Source organism: Pteropus alecto, unplaced genomic scaffold (assembly GCF_000325575.1).
Source record: "Pteropus alecto unplaced genomic scaffold, ASM32557v1 scaffold50, whole genome shotgun sequence".
Taxonomy (NCBI): Eukaryota; Metazoa; Chordata; class Mammalia; order Chiroptera; family Pteropodidae; genus Pteropus; species Pteropus alecto.
In genome coordinates, this window is record NW_006431918.1 from 3,635,223 (window position 1) to 3,658,029 (window position 22,807).

Here is a 22,807-nt window from a genome sequence, read left to right on the forward strand (position 1 = left end):
ATCTTGCTTACAGTATTTACAGCATATATAGTAATAGTTCTAATGAAGGTAGGAGATAGAAAATATGCCATGTTCTCTGAAACAGACTTTATCGCCAAAGGACTAAACAAAAAGGTAAAACATGGTAGACATGGTTCAGCATAATCCTTGATGGGCATCAACTGTTCTTGAGAAGTTACACCAAAATCTTGGTCAAGCATCCCCAGGTCAAGTTGTCATCTCATCCTAGAAGTCTTTCAAGATGATCATAGATTTTTTATAATGACTCAACGTACTGTTAGTCTCATTTCAAACCTTTAAGAGAAGTAGTAGATCTCAAATTGGACATGCAAATAAGTATGAATGGACTCTTCTAGCACATGTGATCAAGATGGTCAGCCATTTACTTACTAAAGTCTGTTGTTGGTAAAGGGAAAGGAAAGCCCTGTATGCCAAGGGTCATAGTCATTCATTATGCATAATCTTGTGTGATGCCTGTTTTCTCAAGTTAAATCAGCCTGGAGATAATCAGTGATCACATTCACAGTAATATTATTTTTCTCTCTTTCTTTTACCCTCTATTATAAAACTTCCAATGCCTCTTAAAACCTCCTCAGTTATGTCTAGGAATTTCCAGAAGATGTTTCATATAGAGTAATGACCAAATTCTCTCAATATCAATGAGATATCTATCATTTTTCATGCTTTTCTGATCCAGTAGAGGTATCTGCTATCCAGCCCTCACTACTTGCAAGCCCTCATGAAGCTATTGTCTCCCTACTTTCTCTACCTGCTGGGGCCAACTAAGAGAGCATAAACATCAATACAATGTATACTGCCTCCTGATGCTCATAAAATGCCAGCCCCACTTCCCACCACTGGTCCTACAATGTTATAGAATTTACTATGCCACAGAACTTACAATAAAGACATTCCCTTGTATTCTTACTTCAACCTTTTCTAGTCACAAAACTCAGAGTCCAAAAGAGCTGAGCTCAAGGATCACTCCCAAGAGCAGATTCCAACTGTACTCAGAAGCATCCCATTGCTCTGAATACTAGGGCCCAGCCATTGTGCCTTTCTTCATGACGAGCTCCTTCCTGAGAGTATATAAGGTAGAGCTCTTTAAATATTGGCCTCTGCTGACACATGCTATAACATGGATGAACCATGAAGACATCATGCTAAATGAAATAAGACAGACACAAAAGGATAAATATTGTGTGATTCCACTTATATGAGGTACCTAGAATAGTGAAATTCATAGAGACAGAAAGTAAAATGATTGCCAGGAGGTGAGGGCAAGAGAGAAGAGAACGGGGGTTGTTGTTTAGGTACAAAATTTCAGTTCGGAATGATGAAAAAGTTCTGGAGATGGATAATGATAATGGTTACACAACAATGTGAATGTCCTTAATGCCACTGAGCTGTACTCTTAAAGATGATTAAGATCATAAATCTCATGTTATTGTATATTTAAGCACAATAAAAAATAAAATGTGTAATAAGATAAGATCGAGAAAAAAAATTTGCCTCTGGTAGGCCCACCCCACCAGACTTCTGGATATGCCTAGATATGTTTGCTTCCCATGGCTGGACTCAAGTTATATCTCCAACAGTTCCTAGATGCACAGTGGGACTAACTACCACTCTAGCAATAAGTAACTATTTTATTGAAGCCTCACTGTCTCTTTCTAGAGTTTCAATACAGAAATTTCTTTCTAGAATTTCTTAGGAAATTTGTTTTTTCTGAATTCCAAGAAAAACCAGTCAAGAAGTCAAAAAAATGAAAATTCTCTTGTGAGAATTAATGCTTAACAATCATCAGACAGATGGTACTGGTTCAAAGGAATCTGTTGACACTAAGTTAAAGCAAGAGCAGGAAATGCTGACAAGTGGAGTCCACGACACAGCTGACATTTCTGGGAACCAGGACAGGAACGTGGCAGGAGAAAACCAGTCACAATTGTCATTAGTCTTACTCATAGCTGCCCTGTTAGAAGTGTGTGTTCATGGGATCAGTCTGCTAATAGTAAATTATTCTTGCAAATAAAATAAATATTACTAAGTTTGAACACATAAAATACATCATACAAATCCTATGAGTGATATTCTAGGGAAAAACACATTTTGAAGGCAAAAGAAGTCCTTGATTTAAATTGACAATGCCAACACATTCTGTGTGGTACTGTTAAATTTACTGGATATCCAAATGTTATATTATTAGAATACTACCCAATAATGTTTACCGATGTTTTCCAGTGTTTGAATATTCTCTATAGATTATAGTTTCTTATAAAAAAATTTTTACCGGAAAAAAAATGCAGAGAATAAGATATAAAAATTGCCATAAAATGCTTCAATGTGAAATTAAAAATTGATCTCAAATCTGAACTAGCAAAATCAATATTGATTTCGATAGCAAAATGAAAATAGGAAAAAGCAAAACAAAACGTTTTTATTATTAAAAAGGAAAATGAGTTTAAATGAAGCAACTTGAACCCCGCCTGACATCCAACTTGAAGATACTTTTGGAGGCACCCTTAACTATTCTACCAATTTAAATGGAAAATGAAATAAATTTCTCTACATCTGATATATTTGTCATGAAACAGATCAAAACTATTGGACAGGACAATTAATGTTTAGTGGGCTTTAAAATTTTCATTTGAGAATGACAACTTTTAAATATTAAATATTTGCAATTTTTAAAATAATTTTTATTTGACCTTTATATAGTGCTAATAGTCTCTTCTTTTAGTGTTGTCTATTATTGAATGTTTATATCAAGTAATCATCCCTTTTGTATGTTTGAAATTTATAATATTTTCATAATACATTTGTTAATATATTTATTAACAAGCATTTATTACATAAAGTATTTTTTTCTGTACAGAAAACTTGTACAACACATCACAGAAAACTGATTCACTATTTATTATTTTGGTCACTCATTACTTTTAACTCATAAAGAAGGTATTATAAAAATTACAGTATAAGTTATGACAGGAATTCCTGGAGATCTCCAAGGATTCCAATTTCTCATTCTTGAATTCTGAATATTAACATCTGTCATGAAATTCGGAGATTCTATTTCCCACCCATTTTTAAATTAAAAATGAATATATTTAAGGTGTACAACATGATGACTTGATATACGTATATAGAAATATGTATAGAAGTGATTACTATATTCAAGCTAATTAATGTATCTCCTCGCAGAGTTGCCATATTATTGTGTGTACTATAATACACACAATAGAGCTAATATTGGTACAATGCATAAATCATTCCTGTGCTATTGCAAACTCAAGAAATTAAATGCTTTATAATAAATATTGAAGAATAATACTTCTTTATAATCAAATTTATGGCCACCTCTCTAATAGGGCAAAACTTCTATAATGGATAAAATATTATCTTAGCCCAGAGTTCCTAGAAGGTAGAGCCTGATGCAAGGATTGAGTCCTGATGTTTCACTTGGCAAGTACAGTCCCAGAGCAGTGAGAGTTAGAGAGAAAGGAGGCGAAACTGGGAGGAATGCACAACATTACAAGATTCTGTGTGTTACAGCACAGGCCACCACTTTACAAGATGTGAAGATATATAGCTGACTACTCAGTAGATATACCCAGTGGGCCAGAGTCTCTAGACAAACTATACAGGGAAACTGTGCCTTGGGACCATCTATGGGAAGAAGCAAGGTGCAAGAATTCATCTACCTAGCCCCTTCCCATCTGTTATCTCCATTGGCCAAAGTTTTCCCCAGTGGTGACTTAACTCCTCCACATCTCTGGGTTGCATTATCTGGCTTCTTTGGTTACTGCTCCAGAAATAAGCTCTCATGCCCCATAACACAGCATCTTACCCAAGTCCTAAAGGAGGAAAAGAGGCCAGAAACAGGGTGGTAACCAGTCAGTCTGGCTGTATAGCAGACCTCAGTGACTGGTCACCTCCAGGTGGTGAAGCCATGTAGTCCCAGGCAGAGGAGGAAGGCCAGAGCAGCAGCTGAAGCAGAAAAAGCAGTAAGGATCTGGGATATGATCACAGCAAGAGAATCTTAGAAGGAGCATAAGATGTTCCTGATCTGAGTATTTCATATCAGAGTTTCAAATATTGTTTTTGACAGGTGTTACAAGCTGAAGTATCTCCCTCCCAAAATTCATCTGTTGAATTTCTAACCTCCAGGATCCCCTCAGAATATGACTGCATTTGGAGATCGGATCTTCAAAGAGGTAATTATGGTTAAATTAGGTCATTATGGTGGGCCCTTATCCATTGGGACTGGTGTCCTTATAAGAAGAGAAGATTAGGACACAGACATACAGAGAAAGAAGACCATTTCCTGAAAACACAGGAAAAAGATGAACATCTACAAGCCAGAGACAGGCCTCAGAAGAAACCAATCCTTGATATTGGACTTCCAACACCTTGATATTGGACTTCCAGCCTCCAACACTGTGATAAAATAAATTTCTGTTGTTTAAGCTACTCAGTCTGTGATATTTTGTTGTGGCACCTCTAAGAAATCAATATACAGGGATAGATCAAATCATCCGCACTAAATTCCACCATGACTTCTTTTCAAATCTGTCACTTATTTGTATTCTCTGGAGGTCAATTCCTAGAGCAGCCAAATTATTAACTCTCTGAATTTACCAGAATGAATGGGTCACCTTAATTTTTTAATCAAAATGAGAGTCTCCAATAAAGCACTAGGTTGTTTTGTTAGTAGAATGTAGCAATATGTTCAAATAGGCACTATATGTTTTAATGAATGATTTATGTATTGTACCAATATTAGCTCTACAATTATCTTATTACCACTTGCTGGAATACCAAGAATTATTTATATATTAACATATAGATTATTGAGATTGTGGGGCAACTTCAAGTCAATAAAAGAAATGAAAAAATAATAGAAGTTATGTGTTCTAAAAAAAAAAAACAAAACTAAAATTTGTAGAATCCACAGTGAAGCCTATTAAAAACACAAACTAGAAAAGCAAAATTTGTCTATGGCTGTGCTACTCTGAACAATCCTGATCCCAGCTGATCCTGGAAGCTAAGCAGGGTCAGGCCTTGTTAGTACTTGGATGGGAGACCAGCTAGGAAGACCAGGTGCTATAGGTGTAAAAAATTAAAAAATAAGGATTATAAGCTGACAAGGTCCTTGCAATTTACCTCTGTAAGGTCAACCAAGCGTTGCCTCACTTAAAAAAAAAAAAATCTTTTTAAAAAGAAAAGAAAACTTGGCTAAGATATCAAACATTTACATGGCTATGATGAATGTCAACTTTATACAATCATTGGTTTATTCAGTTCAGTTGCTGCTTTGGGGATCAAAAAAAGTCATGCAAATTAAACATTTAAATTGATCAAAGATGGGAGACCAAGAGAAGTTACTGTGCAGTGAACAAGAAAATAGCAAACCAAAGCACTGTTTTATTTATACTTTTATCAAAGTATAGTAGTGCCCTGCAAACTCAATTTCATTAGGTTCATTTATGTGACAGCAAAATAAACAAGTATTGCTGTTCCATGCTGTTTTATGTTATGTCTTTCTCCCCTTTCTCTATTCTTTAGCTGTCCCTTCTTTTGGAAGGTCCTGCACTATTTTTCCCATGACTCCAGTTTTACATCCTCTTAACTACATTTTATTGTTTCTCCACTTGGGTAAGCTATTTTGAATCCTATCAACATTGTTTGAGTGCCTTTGTAGGAGACACTGAGTTAGTCCCCACCCTCAAGGTATTTACCATCTAGAATAAATGGGCACTTACAAGGTAGAATCAAATCTATTTAGCTTGCTAAGAGAGCGCCGGTGTAGGGTATTAAACGTGAAGTCATTTGACTCTTCTCGGTGCATTCTCACCTCCGCCTAATGCTGCCCCTTAACAGTAGGATGGATAAATAAGTGGTGGTGTAGTCATACAACAGAAAACTACAAAATAATGAGAATGGACATCTACAACTACACTCAACAATACAGATGAATCTTACACACATAATATTGAATGAAAGAAGCCAGATGTTGAAGGGTACATATTGTATAATTCATGTATACAGTGCACAAAGCAGGCAAAACTAAGCTATGCTGTTAGGAGTCAGGAAAGTGTTTACTCTGGAGGTGGGTCGCGTGGAGCAGAGACTGGTTAGGAGCATGGGGGTATTCTGGGGGTGCTGATGATGTTCTCTTTCTTGGTCAGAGTATTGGTTAAACAGGTATGTTCAAATTTTGTTAAAATTCATTGAGCTGTGCACTTATAACACACGCAATTTTCTCTCTATGTATTATACTCCAATCCAAAGTTTTAAAAAACATTATCAAAGTGTGCCCAGCAATACAAAGTTCTTCTAATAGCGATAATAACTTAACTTCAAGTTTTCCTGAGGAACAAGTTTTCATTTTCATAGAAACGGATAAGAATAATACTTCTTTATGACAAATCTCAAAAAAAGAGGCATTACTTTGTTTAAAAATGTTTAAAAGGGCCTTCATAGAAAAGTCCCCTTCAAATGTGGGCTGAAAGAAGAATCTGTACATATAATTGATCTGGTTTTGTACCTTTTACCCATCCCAACTGATAGGCTAAAAGCCACGCAAAAATAACAAAAATAGTTAAGTCCATTTTTAAAGGCAGCAAAGGGCTAACAAGAATTCCAGTCTATGGCCATACTACCCTGAACAAGCCCGATCCCGTCTGATCTCAGAAGCTAAGCAGGGTCAGGCCTGGTTAACACTTAGATGAGAGACCACCTAGGAAGACCAGGTGCTGTGGTGTAAAAAATAAAAACTAAGGGATTGTAAGCTACAAGGTCCTTGCAATTTACCTCTGTGAGGTCAACCAAGGGTTGCCTCACCTAAAAAAAAAAAATTTTAATTAAATTAAAAATCAAATCAAATAAAAAGAATTCCAAGTAGAGTATTAGCTGAATAAAATAAATGTTGTTAAATCGTTTCTATTTGGTGGTGAAGAAAAATGCTCTTTAAAAAAATACATCTTCTAGGCTAGCACCTATAAAGCAAGAGAGATCTAATTGATGCATCATCAAGTGGGAAATTAACAACTTGCGAATACAAAAACAGACAACATGTACCTTTAATACAGCTACACAAAAGAAATATACACAAAATCAATTGGACCAAATGAGCTTTAAAAAAAAAAAAAAGTCCCCTTAAGGAAAAACTCGACAACAAGGGAAATCAGTGGAATTTTACAAAATAGAAGAGTGTGTTATACAGTTTAAGATCTATATTTAATTTATAGGATTGAAAGTCTTTGCACTTTCCTTCCACATATATCTATCACATTTATTACATTGGCGTATTGTATTTAAAAACAATTTCTTGCATCCAAACTACAAAAACACAAAAAGAAGAATGTTGAATAATAATAACCAAAAGTAAGCATCTTAAAATCTGATTAGATACATATTAAAACATGGTCTGACATATAAAATAAATCCATAGTCTGTCTATCCTTGATTTCAAACAAGGACTTATGAAAATGGTTCAGCATATAAAATTTATGGAAAACATTATAGTACATCAAAGCAAAGCAAGTTTAATTAGGCTTAGTTTGATAATTGCTGAAAACAAAGAACCTGCCTCACAGCATGGCTAGTGTAAAATCCAGCAGTAAGTCCAGTTGATCCAAATTAAAACCACCCTATCTACCATCCCATATGAATCCTTTTATCTGAAGTCTACAGGGAACAAAGAATTACAATTCAGCTCAGAATTACAGAGGACCGGTCATTTTTCATCAGGGTTTGCTTTAGCTAAAACCTGACTAGGTATGTTTCATGTCTCTATTTTAAAAATGTAACATATAAGGACTTTAAGGTAAAAGCTAACGGACAAGCCAGAAGCAAATCAGTGTATTTCTTTAGCGTATTTGGATCCATAGAATCCATTTCCACTTTTCCCTGTGTAGGAGTCATAGGGAAACAAAATTCATCATCTTGCAGCCGAATTCTTTTCTGAATTGTTGATTCTCTAAATGGGAAGTGTAGAAATGAACCTCTCAGGAGAATTATACACTCTCCCCCAAATTTAAATAAATTAGGAACTTTAAAGTATTATTGCTAAGCTGATTTTTCAAAGTGGAAAACATAACAGGGAATCGAGAAGCCTGAAAGGAAGTCAGAGGCGGAGATAGAATGCTGTCAGATCTGCTTCCTCTGCCCAGGTCAGGCCCTCAGCATCTACCAGCAAGACCATCGTCAAGGTCTCCTTTCTGGTGTCTCTGACATCTAGCTCCTCCAGCCATCCACTTTCAACACTGTCACCTGAATTACAGTTCTAAAAAAGTAAATATGATCGTGTTGTCTGCCCACTTATAAAATTCCACTGAAATTTTTAAAAATTCAATACTCCTATTAAAAACATTCCATTTCACTAATAATAAAAATTCTAATTAAAACGCCATTAAATATCATTTTTTGCTTATCAAATGGGCACAAATGTCAAACAAAAAATGATCAGTGCCAGCAAAACAGTTATGCAAGAGGCACTTTTATAAACAACTCTAGTGAAAGTATCAATTAGTATAGCCTTTTTGAAAATCAATTTGGCTATATAAAATCATGAGAATTAAAAAAGTCATACTTTGACCTGACTTCTAAGATTTTATTCTAAAAAGTTATCAAAGTTATGAAATTTATATAGGAGAACAGTGATAGCAGGTTAAAACAACCACCCTTAGTAGAAACAATGTAAAACTATGACATTAAGAAAATGTCTGACAGAAGGCCACCTCAGGGCAAGTGGATACCTGTCTCAGTCCACTCAGGTTGCTATAATAAAAACACTACAGGTTGGGTGGCTTATAAACAACAAAAACTTATTTCTCACAGTTTTGGAGCCTGGGAAATCCAAGATCAAGGTGCTGAAAGTTTCAGTATCTGGTTAGAGCCCACTTCCTGATTCATAAATAGCCATCTTCTCGTTGTGTACGTCCCTGCATGGTGAAAGGGGTAAGAGATCTCTCTGGAGTCTCTTTTATAAGGTCAGTAATTCCACTTTATGAGGGTTCCATTCTCATGACCTAATAATCACCTCCCAAAGGCCCCCCTTCCTAAAACCATTACATTGGGGGTTAGAATTTCAACATATGAATTTGGAGTGGCCTGCATAAACATTCTATCCATAGCAATCTATAGTTCTGCAGGGCAGAACTCTGAGGATAAGAAATTCTACAGCTAGTGTTAGCTGTGCATATATTGACTACACTCAAGAATAAAAAAAGAGGTGAAGCTGTTAGTTAAGGCCATGAATACAGGAGCAGGTGAGGAGGAGCAAATTGTTTCAATTTGCAATGCCCTGGGAAGTTGCTGACACTATATTCAAAAAATATACTAATTTGTTCATAATGCACATACATAACAAGAAATTCAAATTACATAGAATACACAAAACTAAAGTTTTATTTAGCCCAAACACTACCACATGAAATAAATCATTATTAATATCAAAGGGCACATTATTTCAGGGAGCTTTTCATTCATATATAAAGATAAACTAGACAGAAAAAATATTTTTATTAAAATAGAATCATAATATAGCTTCTATTTTTATTTTAAAATATTACATTTAATTTTACAGAAGGAATAGAAACAAAGTGAAACTACAGGAATTGATGAAGTCTAGATAATTATTTTTCACTAGAGCCATTTTATAAAATTATAAAAAAAGAGGTTGGAGTCAGTTAGTTCAAGATCTGTACGTGTTTTAATTTTAGACAATAGTAATACTGTCTGTAATGAAAGATGAGGAAAATAGCATTCTCATTTTCCTTTCATCTTCTTTTTGTTAGTTATATTATTCTTTCAATCAGAAGTATCTGTAATACTTACATTATGTTCTGTCACTATAATTCTCAGTTTGATCTTAGTTCTGCTATTCCCTCTGCCTGCAATGCTTTCCCTATAAATACCTGCATAGCTCGCTTTCTTACCCCTTTCAAGTATTTGCTCAGACATCACCTTCTCAGTGAGGTCCTCCCTCATCACCCTATATAAAACCGTATCCCCCAGCCCCAAAACTCTCGTCCCCTTTCTTACTTTGGTTTTCTCTATAGCATTACTCACCTGCTATTTGTTGTGTTATTCTCTACTATAGTACAAGCTTCATCAGGAAAGAACTTTTTCTCTATTTTATTTATGAATGTATCCTTAGTGGTTAGACCAGTACACTACCTAAATGCTCAATAAATATTTGTTGAGTGAATAAATAAAAATAAATTCTTTTAGGAAAAAAAAGGGAATAGAACAGTTTACGTTTTCTAGACAAAAGGCATCTACTCCAAAATCCTCAGCAAACATCATGTTTAATGGTGAAATGTTAGAAACTTTTCTTTTCCTAATTTTATCAGAAACAAGTTAAAGATGCCTCCTGTCCTTGCTTTATTAAAGATTTACTGTGGGGTTCTAGCCATTGCAATGAGAAAAAAAAATAGATTTAAAAATGGATCAGGAAAAACAAATTTCCTTTTATGCTGAGATATGATTATCTATTTAAAAAATCCCTCAGAGGTACAAGTTGTCCAAATGAATTATTAGAATTAATAAGAGCAGTACAATATACAAGTACTGTAAAAATCTATTGTATTTTTACATATCAGCAACAGAGAAGATAATTTAAGAAAAATGCCATTTATAATAACAAAGATGCATCTGTGAAAATATCAAAAGATATGCAAAAACTTCATAAAGGAAAAATTAATAAAAACACAACCAACTAAATATAGAGGCATACCACACTTATGGTTAAGAAGACTCAATACTGAAAAGCTGTCAATTCTTTCCCAAACTGACATGTATAGTTAATGCAATTCCAATCAGAATTCCAACAGTACTTCGTGATGTATTTGTCAGACCGATTCCAAAATCAATATAGAGAGCAAGTCTCAAAAACAACCAAGATACTTGAAGATGAGTAAGTTGCATGGCTAGTCCTAACAATATTGTCATCTTGAGTTACAAGATATTAAATTAATTGATCGATTAGTGTTTACTAAGTACCTACAATGTGCTCAACTCTACACCCAGTGCTATGGAAGACTAATGAAAAATAAATAGTCTCTGCCCTCCCAGCACTTAGTAGTTGGGGAGATAAGATGTGTTCCTCCAAAAACAGTTCAAAACAGGAGGTAAGTGTTCCACTCTGGGCTCAAACTCAGTCTAAAGGTGTGATTAGATTAATTAAATCCATGGGAAGGCCCCAAGAGGTCATTTCGTCCAACTTCTCACATTGAAGCATTCATTGTAAATGCCTATTTGTTGAGCAACCTTTGCCAGTCATTAAATGATAACTCAAGTGACACATAAAAATAGAAAATTATTGAGCTCTTTGTGTGTAAAAGTTTTTTGAATTACCTGTTAGTCTACCAGTTCTTCCTCAGAAGAACATAGAACTGTCATTTTGAGTCACATTGAATTAATCACAGGCCCATCAATGCTACCTTGACTCAAGGGGACAAAAATCAATTTATATTGGGCAAGTTGTTAGATGCACCCATCTCTACTACCTCTTAGTTTCTCTAAAATGTAACATGTACTTGTCATCCATCAGTCAAAATCAATATTTTTTTACTGTATATTTCAACTTAGGTGGCAATTCAAAATAAAGGGAAGTATAGAACCTATCCTAGGTTCAAATTCCAGCCCTGCCATTTTCTAGCTCTGTGACGTTATACCAAAGGTTTCTCATTTGCAAAATGGGACTATGAAAACTTACCTATGGAAGGTGTTGTGAGAATTAACGTAATTATGCAGAGAAAGCACCAGGCACATAACACTGCTCAGGAATTGTCAGTGTTCTTCCCTTCTTTCTATGAAAGTTTCGCTATATTCATGGCCTTATTGAGACCCCACACATACACCTGTCAGTGTACTAAGATTTCATTTATTTGGTAGTTACTAAATCTTTCACGAGTCCAAGATAGTGTCACGATTTAGAAGGTGGAAAGAGTAATGAGATTCATGAGGGCTTCCTGAGGGATATAAGAAAACTAGAACAGAATTTTAACAAATACACAAGCTGTGGCTCGGTGGTGAAGAGAAAGAAAGACAAAGCAGAGGTGAGGCATGCGAGCAGAGTTGAGCAGGTGGGAATGAACGTGGCAATAACCTGACTCTGGCAGGAGCAAGGGAGTAAACATTTTGGAGAGCCTGTTATGTGCCAAGAACCTTGTGGTCTCATGTAGGCGAATCACCGCATTAACTCTCCTAACAAGCAGTAGAGCTAGAATCCACACCCTACACTGCCTGCACCAAGTTATGTTTCCAGCTACAAGTTGCTACCTCCACAGGGGAGCAGTGTATAGATAATTAGAGGAGTGAGAGATTATTATAGAGGACTGGAAAGCCGAGTAGATAAGTTTAGAATTGTTACTATGGGCAGTTAGAAGCCATGGAAATGTCCAAATAAATAGTAGCCGGTTACTCTATTGCCCTGTTAATTGAGTTATGAATGCATTGACCAGCCATGTATAGGCATATCATTCACCAATGATTAAATGAATAATGTGTGTGTATATATATATATATAAAATAAATAGTGTGTTATGTGTGTGTGTGTGTGTATATATATATAAAAAAATAGTGTGTGTGTGTGTATATATATATATACATATATATATATATATATATAAAATCCAGATTAAAAGAGACATGGCAACTAAATGGAATAACCAACCCTATACTGGATTCTATATTGGCAGAAAAAGAAATGTGTTATAAAGGACATTATTGGATTGACTGACAAAATTGGAATTAGGATAGAAGATTAGATAAAAGTATTCTATCAATGTTAAATTTGCTGAATTTCATTACTATATGATAGTAAGATAAGAGAATATCTTTATTCTTAGGGAATGCACATTGAAATATTAAAGGGTAAGCTCTGGGATACAGCCACTCACTCTCAAACAGTTCAGAAAAATTAAATCTATATCTATACGAAGAGAGAGAGAATAATAAAGCCAATGGAGTAAACCATTAGCTATAGGTAAATCCATATAAAATATAATCAGATTGTACTATTCCTAGTCTTGTAACTTTTCTTCAAATTTTCAGTTATTTCTAAAATATATATATATGCATTTTTGGTCACTTAGATTTTTTAAATGTGGGGATTAGTGCCTTAGATAAATGTTTAAGGTCTAAAGAGAAATCACTTTGAAACGAAAATCTAGTATAACACTTTTCTTTAAAAAAAAAATTAAATTAAATTTACGCAGAATGTAGGAAGGAAATTTAATGAACAGCTAATGTGTTTTAGGTCCTTTACAGATTTTCTTATTTTATCCTCAAAACAAGCCTTCAAGGCCTTCTGGCACTTAAGAAGTACAAGATATGTAAATTGGTTGTTGTTAAAAATTAAAAAAAAAAAAAAAAGCCTTTGAGGTAGATATTTCAAATGATGCAACCAGGCTCAAAAACTCAAGGTAAGTGGTGGAAACTGAATTTGAATCCCGGTCTATTGAATATTTGTAGCGTCAAATCAAATGCTCATCAGTAAGTATTTATAAGGTATGCTATATCACAATCATCTTATTATTTGTAAGTAAAATAAAAATACATTTATGTAAAACATAATATATGTGATATTAAACAACACAGGTTAAAGTCCTCCCTTTTCCTGGATCACTCTAAAAGCATAGTTTGGATTATTTGTAATAAAATGCACGGCCTTACACATGCCGCTCCTGAAGCTTTGATGAGTGAGGTGAATAATCAGCTAAAGAAGCTGAGTCATGAAGCAAAGAAGGGTGATGTTGCAGCAGAAACAACTGGCCAGAACCTCACCCGACCGCAACTGTTCACCCCACCCCTTAGATTCCAATTTTCACTCTGCACATACTCACCCACACATGCACACATGTGCATACGCAACACACACACAAACACAAAACACACACGCAAGCACAAATCCACACACATCATGTGATTTCACTTAGTCGCTGAGTCCCTACCCACAAAAACCTATATGATCCCAATTTGGGAATCTGGCCTTCCCTCCTCACCCTTCCTAGTCCATCAGCACCTGTTATCAGAGGAGGACTTCAGGGGCTCAGAGGCCACAAACAGGCTGCCCAATGTCCCATCTCCAGGTAAGTTCACTCAACAATTCACTTCATTGATTAGATTTCCTTTGCTACATTCTCTATTGTGATTCCAAACAGACCCAAATGATGTTAAACCAGGCTAAGAATGGGTTTGGAGATCATAAAGAACAAAATCAAATGCAAGAAGAGGTGTCAATTATCACAGACTTGTTCATCTTTTCCCTGCCATGGTGGCATTTAAAATTTTTTCTATTACTCATTTAGATTCCAATCTCTGAGCTCTTCTCTCCTTTCTTCCAGCTTCTAAGTTAAACAGATTTTTCTCAGTAAAATAACCCTTCGGTTACTACCAGGGACAGACTGGTATGTGGGCTACAACAGATGTACAAGACAAGCTCTACAGGCATGTTAAAGGGTAGAGTGTCAAGATAAAATTTATCTAATGCAGCATTTCCTCTCAAGTGCAATTTATCAACTCTTAGATGTTGAATCCCTTATAAATATTAGATTCCCTTTTTTTTTTTTTTTTTACAAACCCTGTTTATTATTTTACCCTTGGTTCAGGACAGGCTTTGAAATTAGATTGACTCATTTCCTTTCTGCTTGTAAATTCACCTTCTTTACTTCTAATTCTAATTTTTTCCCTTTGCCTTGAAATTGAATTTATATTCTAACACTTTGAAAAACAATGTCGATTAGAATTTGGCACTTTTGTGGAAGCTATTTGTTCCAAAATGCCTTTTAGCACATTCACATCAATGCAGCGTCTGTTGGTGGACCCACATCGTAGGAACACTGATGGTGACTACAAAGTCATCTGGCATGTGTCTCAGGTGTGACAATATCTCTGATGTCATGAAGCCTTTTCAGTGACTGAGAGAAGAGACCTAGTTGCTTCTAAAGTTAAGTCCAATAATGATAGACTATTTGAGCTCAAAGTTGTCTGTGCCGGCTGATTCTATGGCGGCAAAATTTAGGAAAGGATCAGTAGTCACAGAGCATGACCCTAGAGAGTGATTATCAGGTCCTGACCCAGAGAGGACACCAGGTCACATCACAGTAGCATGTCCAAAAAGGATGACAAAGCCCGGGCCTCCTGAGGTAAGAATTGAAAGTACCAATGTATAAACCATTAGACATCAAAAGTGAGAAGGATGAGCTAGATAGGCAGTGCATCAGTAAAGCAAGCTAGTAAAGCAAGCATCAGTAAACCAATGTCATCTGCTGGTTCCCTTCTTTTTATAAAGACTTGGAAGGGGCAGAATTCAGACCTTCCAGCCTGACACCTGTACTGAAAGCGGCCCACAAACATGCAGCTCTGTGTGAGGCCTTCTGTGATTTCTTCAACTGAAATTAATCACTCGCTCCCAATACTCCCACAGCACTTTGTTACCTTATTTACAGCCCTTGAAATAATGGATGTGGAAGTGCTTTGTAAACTGAAAAGCACTACACAAATGTCAGATGTTGGGGGTTTAGCAGGGGAGCAATAGATAATGCATCTCTTCCATCTGAGTCAGAAACCAATTGAGAGAGAGACACAGGGAGTCAGCCAGACAGAGATCAACTCGTCATCAGACTTATTACTGATAACAGCTAGTTCAAATGCAGTGCCACAATGAACTTCCTCGTATTTTGGCCCAGAATTAAAGGAACCTACCCAGTCAAGTCCTATTGCATGCATGCTCATAACAGGCTAACCAAGGAGCCCAAGCTAATCAAAGGAGTCATTTCCCCTCCCTTGGGGAAGCAGGAGAGCGAGAAGCAAGGGGTGGCCAGACATGTCACTCTAAGTCTCTCTACATAGAAACACAAAGAGAGAGAAACAGAAAGTCTGTTCACTATAAAGGGTTTCCTGTGCTTCATGTTTCAGTTACTCACGGGTACTTGGCAGACTCTGGGCTAGATGCTCAGTGAGACCTCAGAGGGTTTATAATCCAGTAGAAACTATTAACAATCCACTGTGAGAGTCGTACATTAGGGAGGGTAGAGTTCATTCTTCCTGGGTGAGCTGGGGAAGGTTTCATAGAGCAGGTGACATTTGAGTTGGCTCTTGGAGTATGTGTAGGAGTTCACCAGATGGAGAAGAGAAGGAAGGGAATTATTCCCAGCAAAGGAAACAGCAGGGAAAAGACAGGAAAGCTCAAGCTTTTTATGGAAGAAAATGTGGCACAAATAAATGAACGCACATTTATTTGTACTTTGAGAGTGCAAAGCTATATACTGTCATGTTTTACTTTTCTATTATATCTAACTTTCCAAGTTTGAAGGCAAAATTCAGATTAATATCACCGTTTTTTATCTCAAGATAAAACAGATTAGTTTTCCTCTCTAGTATTATTTAACACACATAATGAAAACTTTTGGAATTTGCTTTTGTTTCTTTTTTAAAAAATAAGTTCAAAAAGTGTCCTGCAGAAGACACAACTTTTATGAACCGAGACACAAGGAGTTCATTTTTAGAGCTCTTTACCAAAAGGTACAGTTAATGAGACAACAGAAAACAAAAAGCGATAAAATTATTTACTCGTGTCTCTTGGAACATTAAAGGGAATGATATACATAGTCTACAGCAACATTTAGTAAAGAACTCTCTCTTATCCTATCTACTTCTCTCTTACTCCAAATCTAGTCCCTCCTCAACAGCCTCCTCCAAAACAAACAGGAAGAGGAAGGGAATACCCCCACCTTAATCACTTATGTTTTATGTCCTAACATATATATTTGTAATATATATGAGATATGTGATATATATAAGTTGTGTAGGTAAGAATATAAATTCCCATTCAATATATGTAAAATTCATTGGTCACTCAAGATTAAATCCATATCCAAACATATTTCCCACTGGTCTCCATACATTGGAAAGCAAAATATTTTGTCTCCTTCTGTACGTTTAAATTTTTTAAATCCTCTTATGTCCATTTGTCATAATTTTGTTTTGAGCAACTTCCTTCATCCTAGGGAATGTAATTGCATCCATCTGTCATCTGAACTTTCTCAAATAAGCTTTCCCCAAAGTCTGAGGACAGTCCTTGCCTATAAACTCTAATATGTCAAAGTCACTTTTTCCAAACTGTTCCCATCACATCCACTTCCCAGATACTTTTCCCAATTCTAAGGACGACCTTCACCAGCTTCTGTCCCCACCTGGCCTTGCTAATCTGTTCAGGGGTTATCTGTTAAACATAATGACTCAGCTGAGTTTCACAACAACATCCTCAACAAACAACACCAATCAGAGCTCTTGACCAGAATGCTTCTAAATGTCAGCCTGTCCCCGCCCTCCACATGGCCCCACTTCTGTTTCTAAGGCCCATTGTTCTGGCATGATTGTGACTCACAGCACCAAACTGCTCAGAAAAAAAATATTTCTGTAAAAAAATGACAAGGAATTAATATATTTAATATAGTAAAAGATGATATAAAAATTATAATTGATATGTGAATAAACAAAATTAAATACAAATGATTAACAAACTCTGGTGAAATTTTAACCATCTCAAGTAATCGAAGCAATACAAATTGAAACAATGATAAGATAAAATTTGATAACAAAGATATTTAAAAGATGATATCTAATGATGTCAAAGGTCTAAGAGGACAGTCTCAGACGCTTCTGGTAAATTGGTATGATCTTTGATGAATGTAATTTCAGAGCATCTGCTTCCAATTTTAAGATTCTGTTATAAGGATAAAATGGGAATAAAATTGTATAAACAAGGATACTCATCATTATTTGTATTACTCAGCATTATTTGTAGTAGCAAGAAAAAGGAAATATCCTTAATGTCTATTTTTAGACAAGTGGTTAAATATTTGTGATGCTGATAAAGATTTTAATAAATAAGAATATATTTAGATATGCAGTATAATTATGGAAATATAGGTAGATATGCATAGAAAAAAGAATAAAATATTAACAATGATAGGTGATCTTTTATTTCAACTTCCCTATGTGATCAGATTTTTTTTTAATAAGAATGTGTCATAGCTGGTTGGCATGGGACAACTGTCAGTCCTGAAGTTTCTCTGGCTTCCTTCAGATCCTCATTCAGCTTCTCCATGTCCTAGACTATATGCATGTTCGCCTCTATGATACAGGGTACCAAATTCTTCAGACATCAACACCATCAAAGTCAAAGGCAATAAGAACAGACACAGTCATGGGCTCCAGCTCATGCTTCTGGGTTCTCTCTTGTCCTGACTCTCCTCTGCTTTACATTTATCTTTCCTGCTCACCCTATAGAATTCAAATCCCAGGATCAAACACAAAGACGACAGCCATAGAGAGACTTTTTAATCACCTCCTACAATTGTGTACGGTCAAATTCCTTTAATAAATAAATAAATACCTAGTGGCCTTGCTTCTCTGATTAAACTATGACTGATATAGAAAGCAAGAAGTAGGTGGGATTTGTTTATTAAAATCCAAGTTTCCTTTCAGCAGTGGCGGATTCTAAAATAAACTCAGTCTCTTTATATCCATAATCAACTAAAGATCCAGAGAGTCATCTTCTCTACTCAAAATTATCATCAGCATAAATTTAGATGGTTTAGGGTAAGGTGCCAAGTACACATATCTCCTCTCCTCCCAAAATCTCTTGAAAAAGACTATTTTAAATTTTAAAATAATTTAAAAGGTATAAACCCATAAGAACCAAGAGAAGAGCCAAAAGTAGGTGAAGAGTTTTAATAAATTGCAGGAAGACGTAAAGCAGATGGAAGAATGGCAACCAATGAAGGGAAAAGAAGGGAGCATCAGCCTAGAGCATCGATGATGGTATCTGTGGGATCTGAACAACTCTAGACTCTGAGATAACACAATCAAGGGAAAGCAGGTCACCTACCAAGCAGTATCACCACAGAGTAGAATTCGCTATTTAATTCCATGTAGAGGTACCCCAGCATAACAGCCTGCTCTTCACATGTACCATTCAAAAGCCTGACCATCAACAACCCCAGTTCTATATACAGAACTCCCAAGTCCATCTCTGTTGCTCTGGTATTAAGTATAAACAAAATTTTTTTATTTGCAAATGTGAATTTAAAAAATCAAGCAGAAAATGTTATCCCCCTTCCCCCCCCCTCCCTCCCCCCCCCAAAAAAACAAAGATAATTCAGGGCACAAAAGAGAACTAAAAACACAAGCAGAACAAAGTCTATAAAACTAAAAACTATACTCTATGAATAGATGAGCCATGAGAGAATAAGAAAGAACTCTTAGAATTTAAAATTCTGGTTGTATAATTGCTGAGATTTTAAAAGTGCAATACAGCAGTCACCCCTTATCCGTGGGGTATATGTCCCTAAGACCTCTGGCGGATGCCTGAAACTGCACATAGTACTGAACACTATATATACTGCTTTCTTCCTATATATACCTATGATAAAGTTTAATTTATAAATTAAGCACGATAAGAGATTAATGACAATAACTAAAAAGAAAATAGAACATATGATATACTAGAATAAAAGTGATGTGAATATGGTTTCTCTCTCTCAAAATATCTTATTGTACTGTACTCACTGTTCTTCTGATGATGTAAAATGATACAATACCAACTTGAGATAAAGTGAGGTGAATGAGACATTATTTAATAAAATACCTGTTACTTGAACACAAGCACTATGATTCCTTGACAGTTGACCTGGTAACCAAGATGGCTACAAAGTGACTAGGGAGTCACATCCTGGGCAAGACAGGGTGGGACTCGTGAGATTTCATCACATTACTCATAATGGCACATTATTTAAAACTTATGAAGTGGTTATTTCTGGAAATTTCCACTTAATATTTTCAGACTCAGGTTAACCACAGGTAACTGAGACTGCAGAAACCTCGAATAAGGGGGGAAGTGACTCATCCCTTTGTCCAACTTCTCCATGCTGTAAACACTGACACTCCCCTGCCCCCCAGTTAGTCACTTACTAGCCATCTTGGTTATTGACTATCGAGGGATCACAGTGCTTGTGTTCAAGTGACACGTTACTTAATAATGCCACATTCGCGTAACTTTTACTACAGCATATTGTTATAATTGTCTTATCTTATTATTAGTTATTGTTGTTAACCTCTTGCTGCGCCAAATTTATAAATTAAGTTTTATCATAGCTAAGTATGTACAGGAAGAAACATAGTACATATAGGTTCGGTACTAGCTGCAGTTTCAGGCATCCACTGGGGGTGTTAAAAAGGAGGAACTACTATATCTATTTGAACTAAATGTTAGGCGCACTCTCCATCGAGTGGCAAGTGGCAATGACATTAGACCCACGGAGAATAAACCTAAGCGTGGTGCTTTCCAAGTCAGTGAACAATACTTAAAATATCATAATCATGTAAATAATGCTTCTTGATTTTAAGTTTATGTTTCTCAACATATAGAGAAATCGTGAAAAAATCCACAATGGTTACAGAACACAATGCAGCTATTATCAACCTTGAAATGGAAGGAAGTTGGGAAGCAATGAAAGGAAAGATCAGAGCAGAGGTTTCCTCATCTTACAAAATGAAGAGTCAAGATACAGTGGCTGGAATAATAAATGAAGGGTAAGTATATCATTTAAAGGCGCAGAAGTCATCCAAGGAAGAAAAAAATCCGTATAACTGCTGAGCCAGACAGGGTAGAAATGATATGATATTCCTCTATCATGAAAAGAAATTGATATTGAGAAACAAAGAAAGAATGCCATAACCCTGTTTATATTATTATATTATCATTTGTTTTAGAAATTATAAAAGCGACTAACCAAAGAAAAACCCAAAACAGGATTAGTTGAAGAAAACAGTTGCCCTTGGAATGAGAATGGGAGTGAAGACAATATATGCTTGGAGCTACTGAGGCCACCGTGGGAGGAGGTTTGTCTGTACAAAGGAACCAAGATTGGGAGACAGAGAAAGAGAACAATCCAGATCTGATGATATTGCTAGAGTCCGTCAGTCAAGCTGAGTGTGGAACTGGATTTTTAATTATGTATGCTATCTTGAGGCATTCAGGCTGCTACAATAGAATACCATAAACTCGGTAGCTTGTAAACAATGGATATTTATTTCTCACAGTTCTGGAGGCTGAGAAGTCCAAGATCAAGGTGCTGGTAGGTTCGGTGTCTGGGGAGGACCAGCTTCCTCAGCCTTATCAATGTAAGCTCATATAGTGGAAGGGGCAAGGGAGCTCTCTTTGCCTCTTATATAAGAGCACTAATTCCTTTCATGAGGACTCTACACTCATCACCTAATCACCTCTCACAGGCCTCATCTCCAAATACCATCATCATGGTGGTTAGGATTTCTGCAAATGAATTTCGGGGTACACATTCAGACCATAGCATCAGTCAATAAAGTTCGATTTTTAGTTGGCTTTCTGAAACTTGTCCTTAAACATGTTCAGTCTGTACCAACTGTCTCTCTCTTTCTGCCCCCTCACCACAGTTGAGCTCTTTGTCTTCCCGTCTTCATAAATCTGCGTTGCTGGATATCTTGTGTTGTGTATTTATATAACAAGTTGGAAGTTCCTAGCTATGTGGATTATTTTTTTTTATACCTATAGTGCTCGGTCTTCCTAGGAGGTCTCCCATCCAAGTAGTAACCAGGCCTGACCCTTCTTAGCTTCCAAGATCAGATGGGATCAGGCATGTTCAGGGTGGCATGGCCATAGATGCATGTGGATTATTTTTAATTGATAAATTAAAGTTTATCTAGCAATGCTGTCTTCAAAAATAAGGAGGTTCCATTGATTTGAAGAGACTAGATTGGGTGCCTAAATTGAATTTCTGAGTTTGGGGTCTTTCTGGTAGCCACAGCAAGAATATTCTTGGATTGAGCCCCAAAGCTCTGCCTGATTAACAAAATGCATGACTGTCTTCTATTTTCAATTTTTAGAAAATAGAAAATATATAATCATATTCTATGATTATATAATCATAGCATACCAGGAATGAAGGGTCTTAGAGATCACCTAGTCTGATGTCCCCACTTTTACATCTCAGAGGTTAAGCAGTTTTCTCAGGCAACATGCTAAGAGTTTCTCAGGCAGAACCAGAACTGGAATCTGAGTTTCTCCAGACTCTAGTTCCTTGCTCTTTCTGTTAACTCATTGGGGTGGGGATGGGGTAGGGGAAGGAAAATAATAGCAAAATGATAACATTGAGTCTGTAGAGTCAAATAAGGAACATAAACGGGGATCCAAAGGTGTCTTTGTTGGCAATGTCTGACCCCTGGGTCTCTCCAGAGACCTCTCTGCCCAATGCTTTCCCTGCCTGAGGCCAGTTGCAGGGACTTCTGAGGCCCTTCTGAAGCAAAGATCCAAGACCTGGGAGGCTAAGGGCAGGCAAATCCCTTTGCATCCTCTAGGTGCGTAGCACATGTCCAAGAACACCCTCAGCCTGTGTCACTGAGGCTGGCAGCACCTTGGCTTGGGTCAGTGCTCTCTGGGTGATTCTGCCAGGTTTCAAACTCTTTTCACTCAGAGAAACTTTTTTTTTTAACCCAATCAATAGCAAATTACATTTTTGTATAAATGTTAGATGACGGCATTACAGGAACATCTAAAGGAGAAAAAAAACTACCCTTAGTCTTACTACCTTCACCCAAGAACGGACTTCCTTTTTGCTTTTTCTTTTCTGGCTTTTGTCCATGTGCACAAATAATTTTTGTTTGGTGGTAATCAGAAGGAACATACAATTTCATATTAAAGCAATAAACTTTTAATGATATATATATGGAGAGAGAGAAGGCAAATGGCTATACAGCA

At 36.2% G+C, this 22,807-nt stretch overlaps 2 pseudogenes; one reads left to right on the plus strand and one right to left on the minus strand.

Annotated features, from left to right (window-relative positions):
* Positions 1-6,645: 6,645 nt before the first annotated feature.
* Positions 6,646-6,764, plus strand: LOC112475140 (annotated as a pseudogene).
* Positions 6,765-21,595: 14,831 nt separating this feature from the next.
* Positions 21,596-21,714, minus strand: LOC112475143 (annotated as a pseudogene).
* Positions 21,715-22,807: the final 1,093 nt, after the last annotated feature.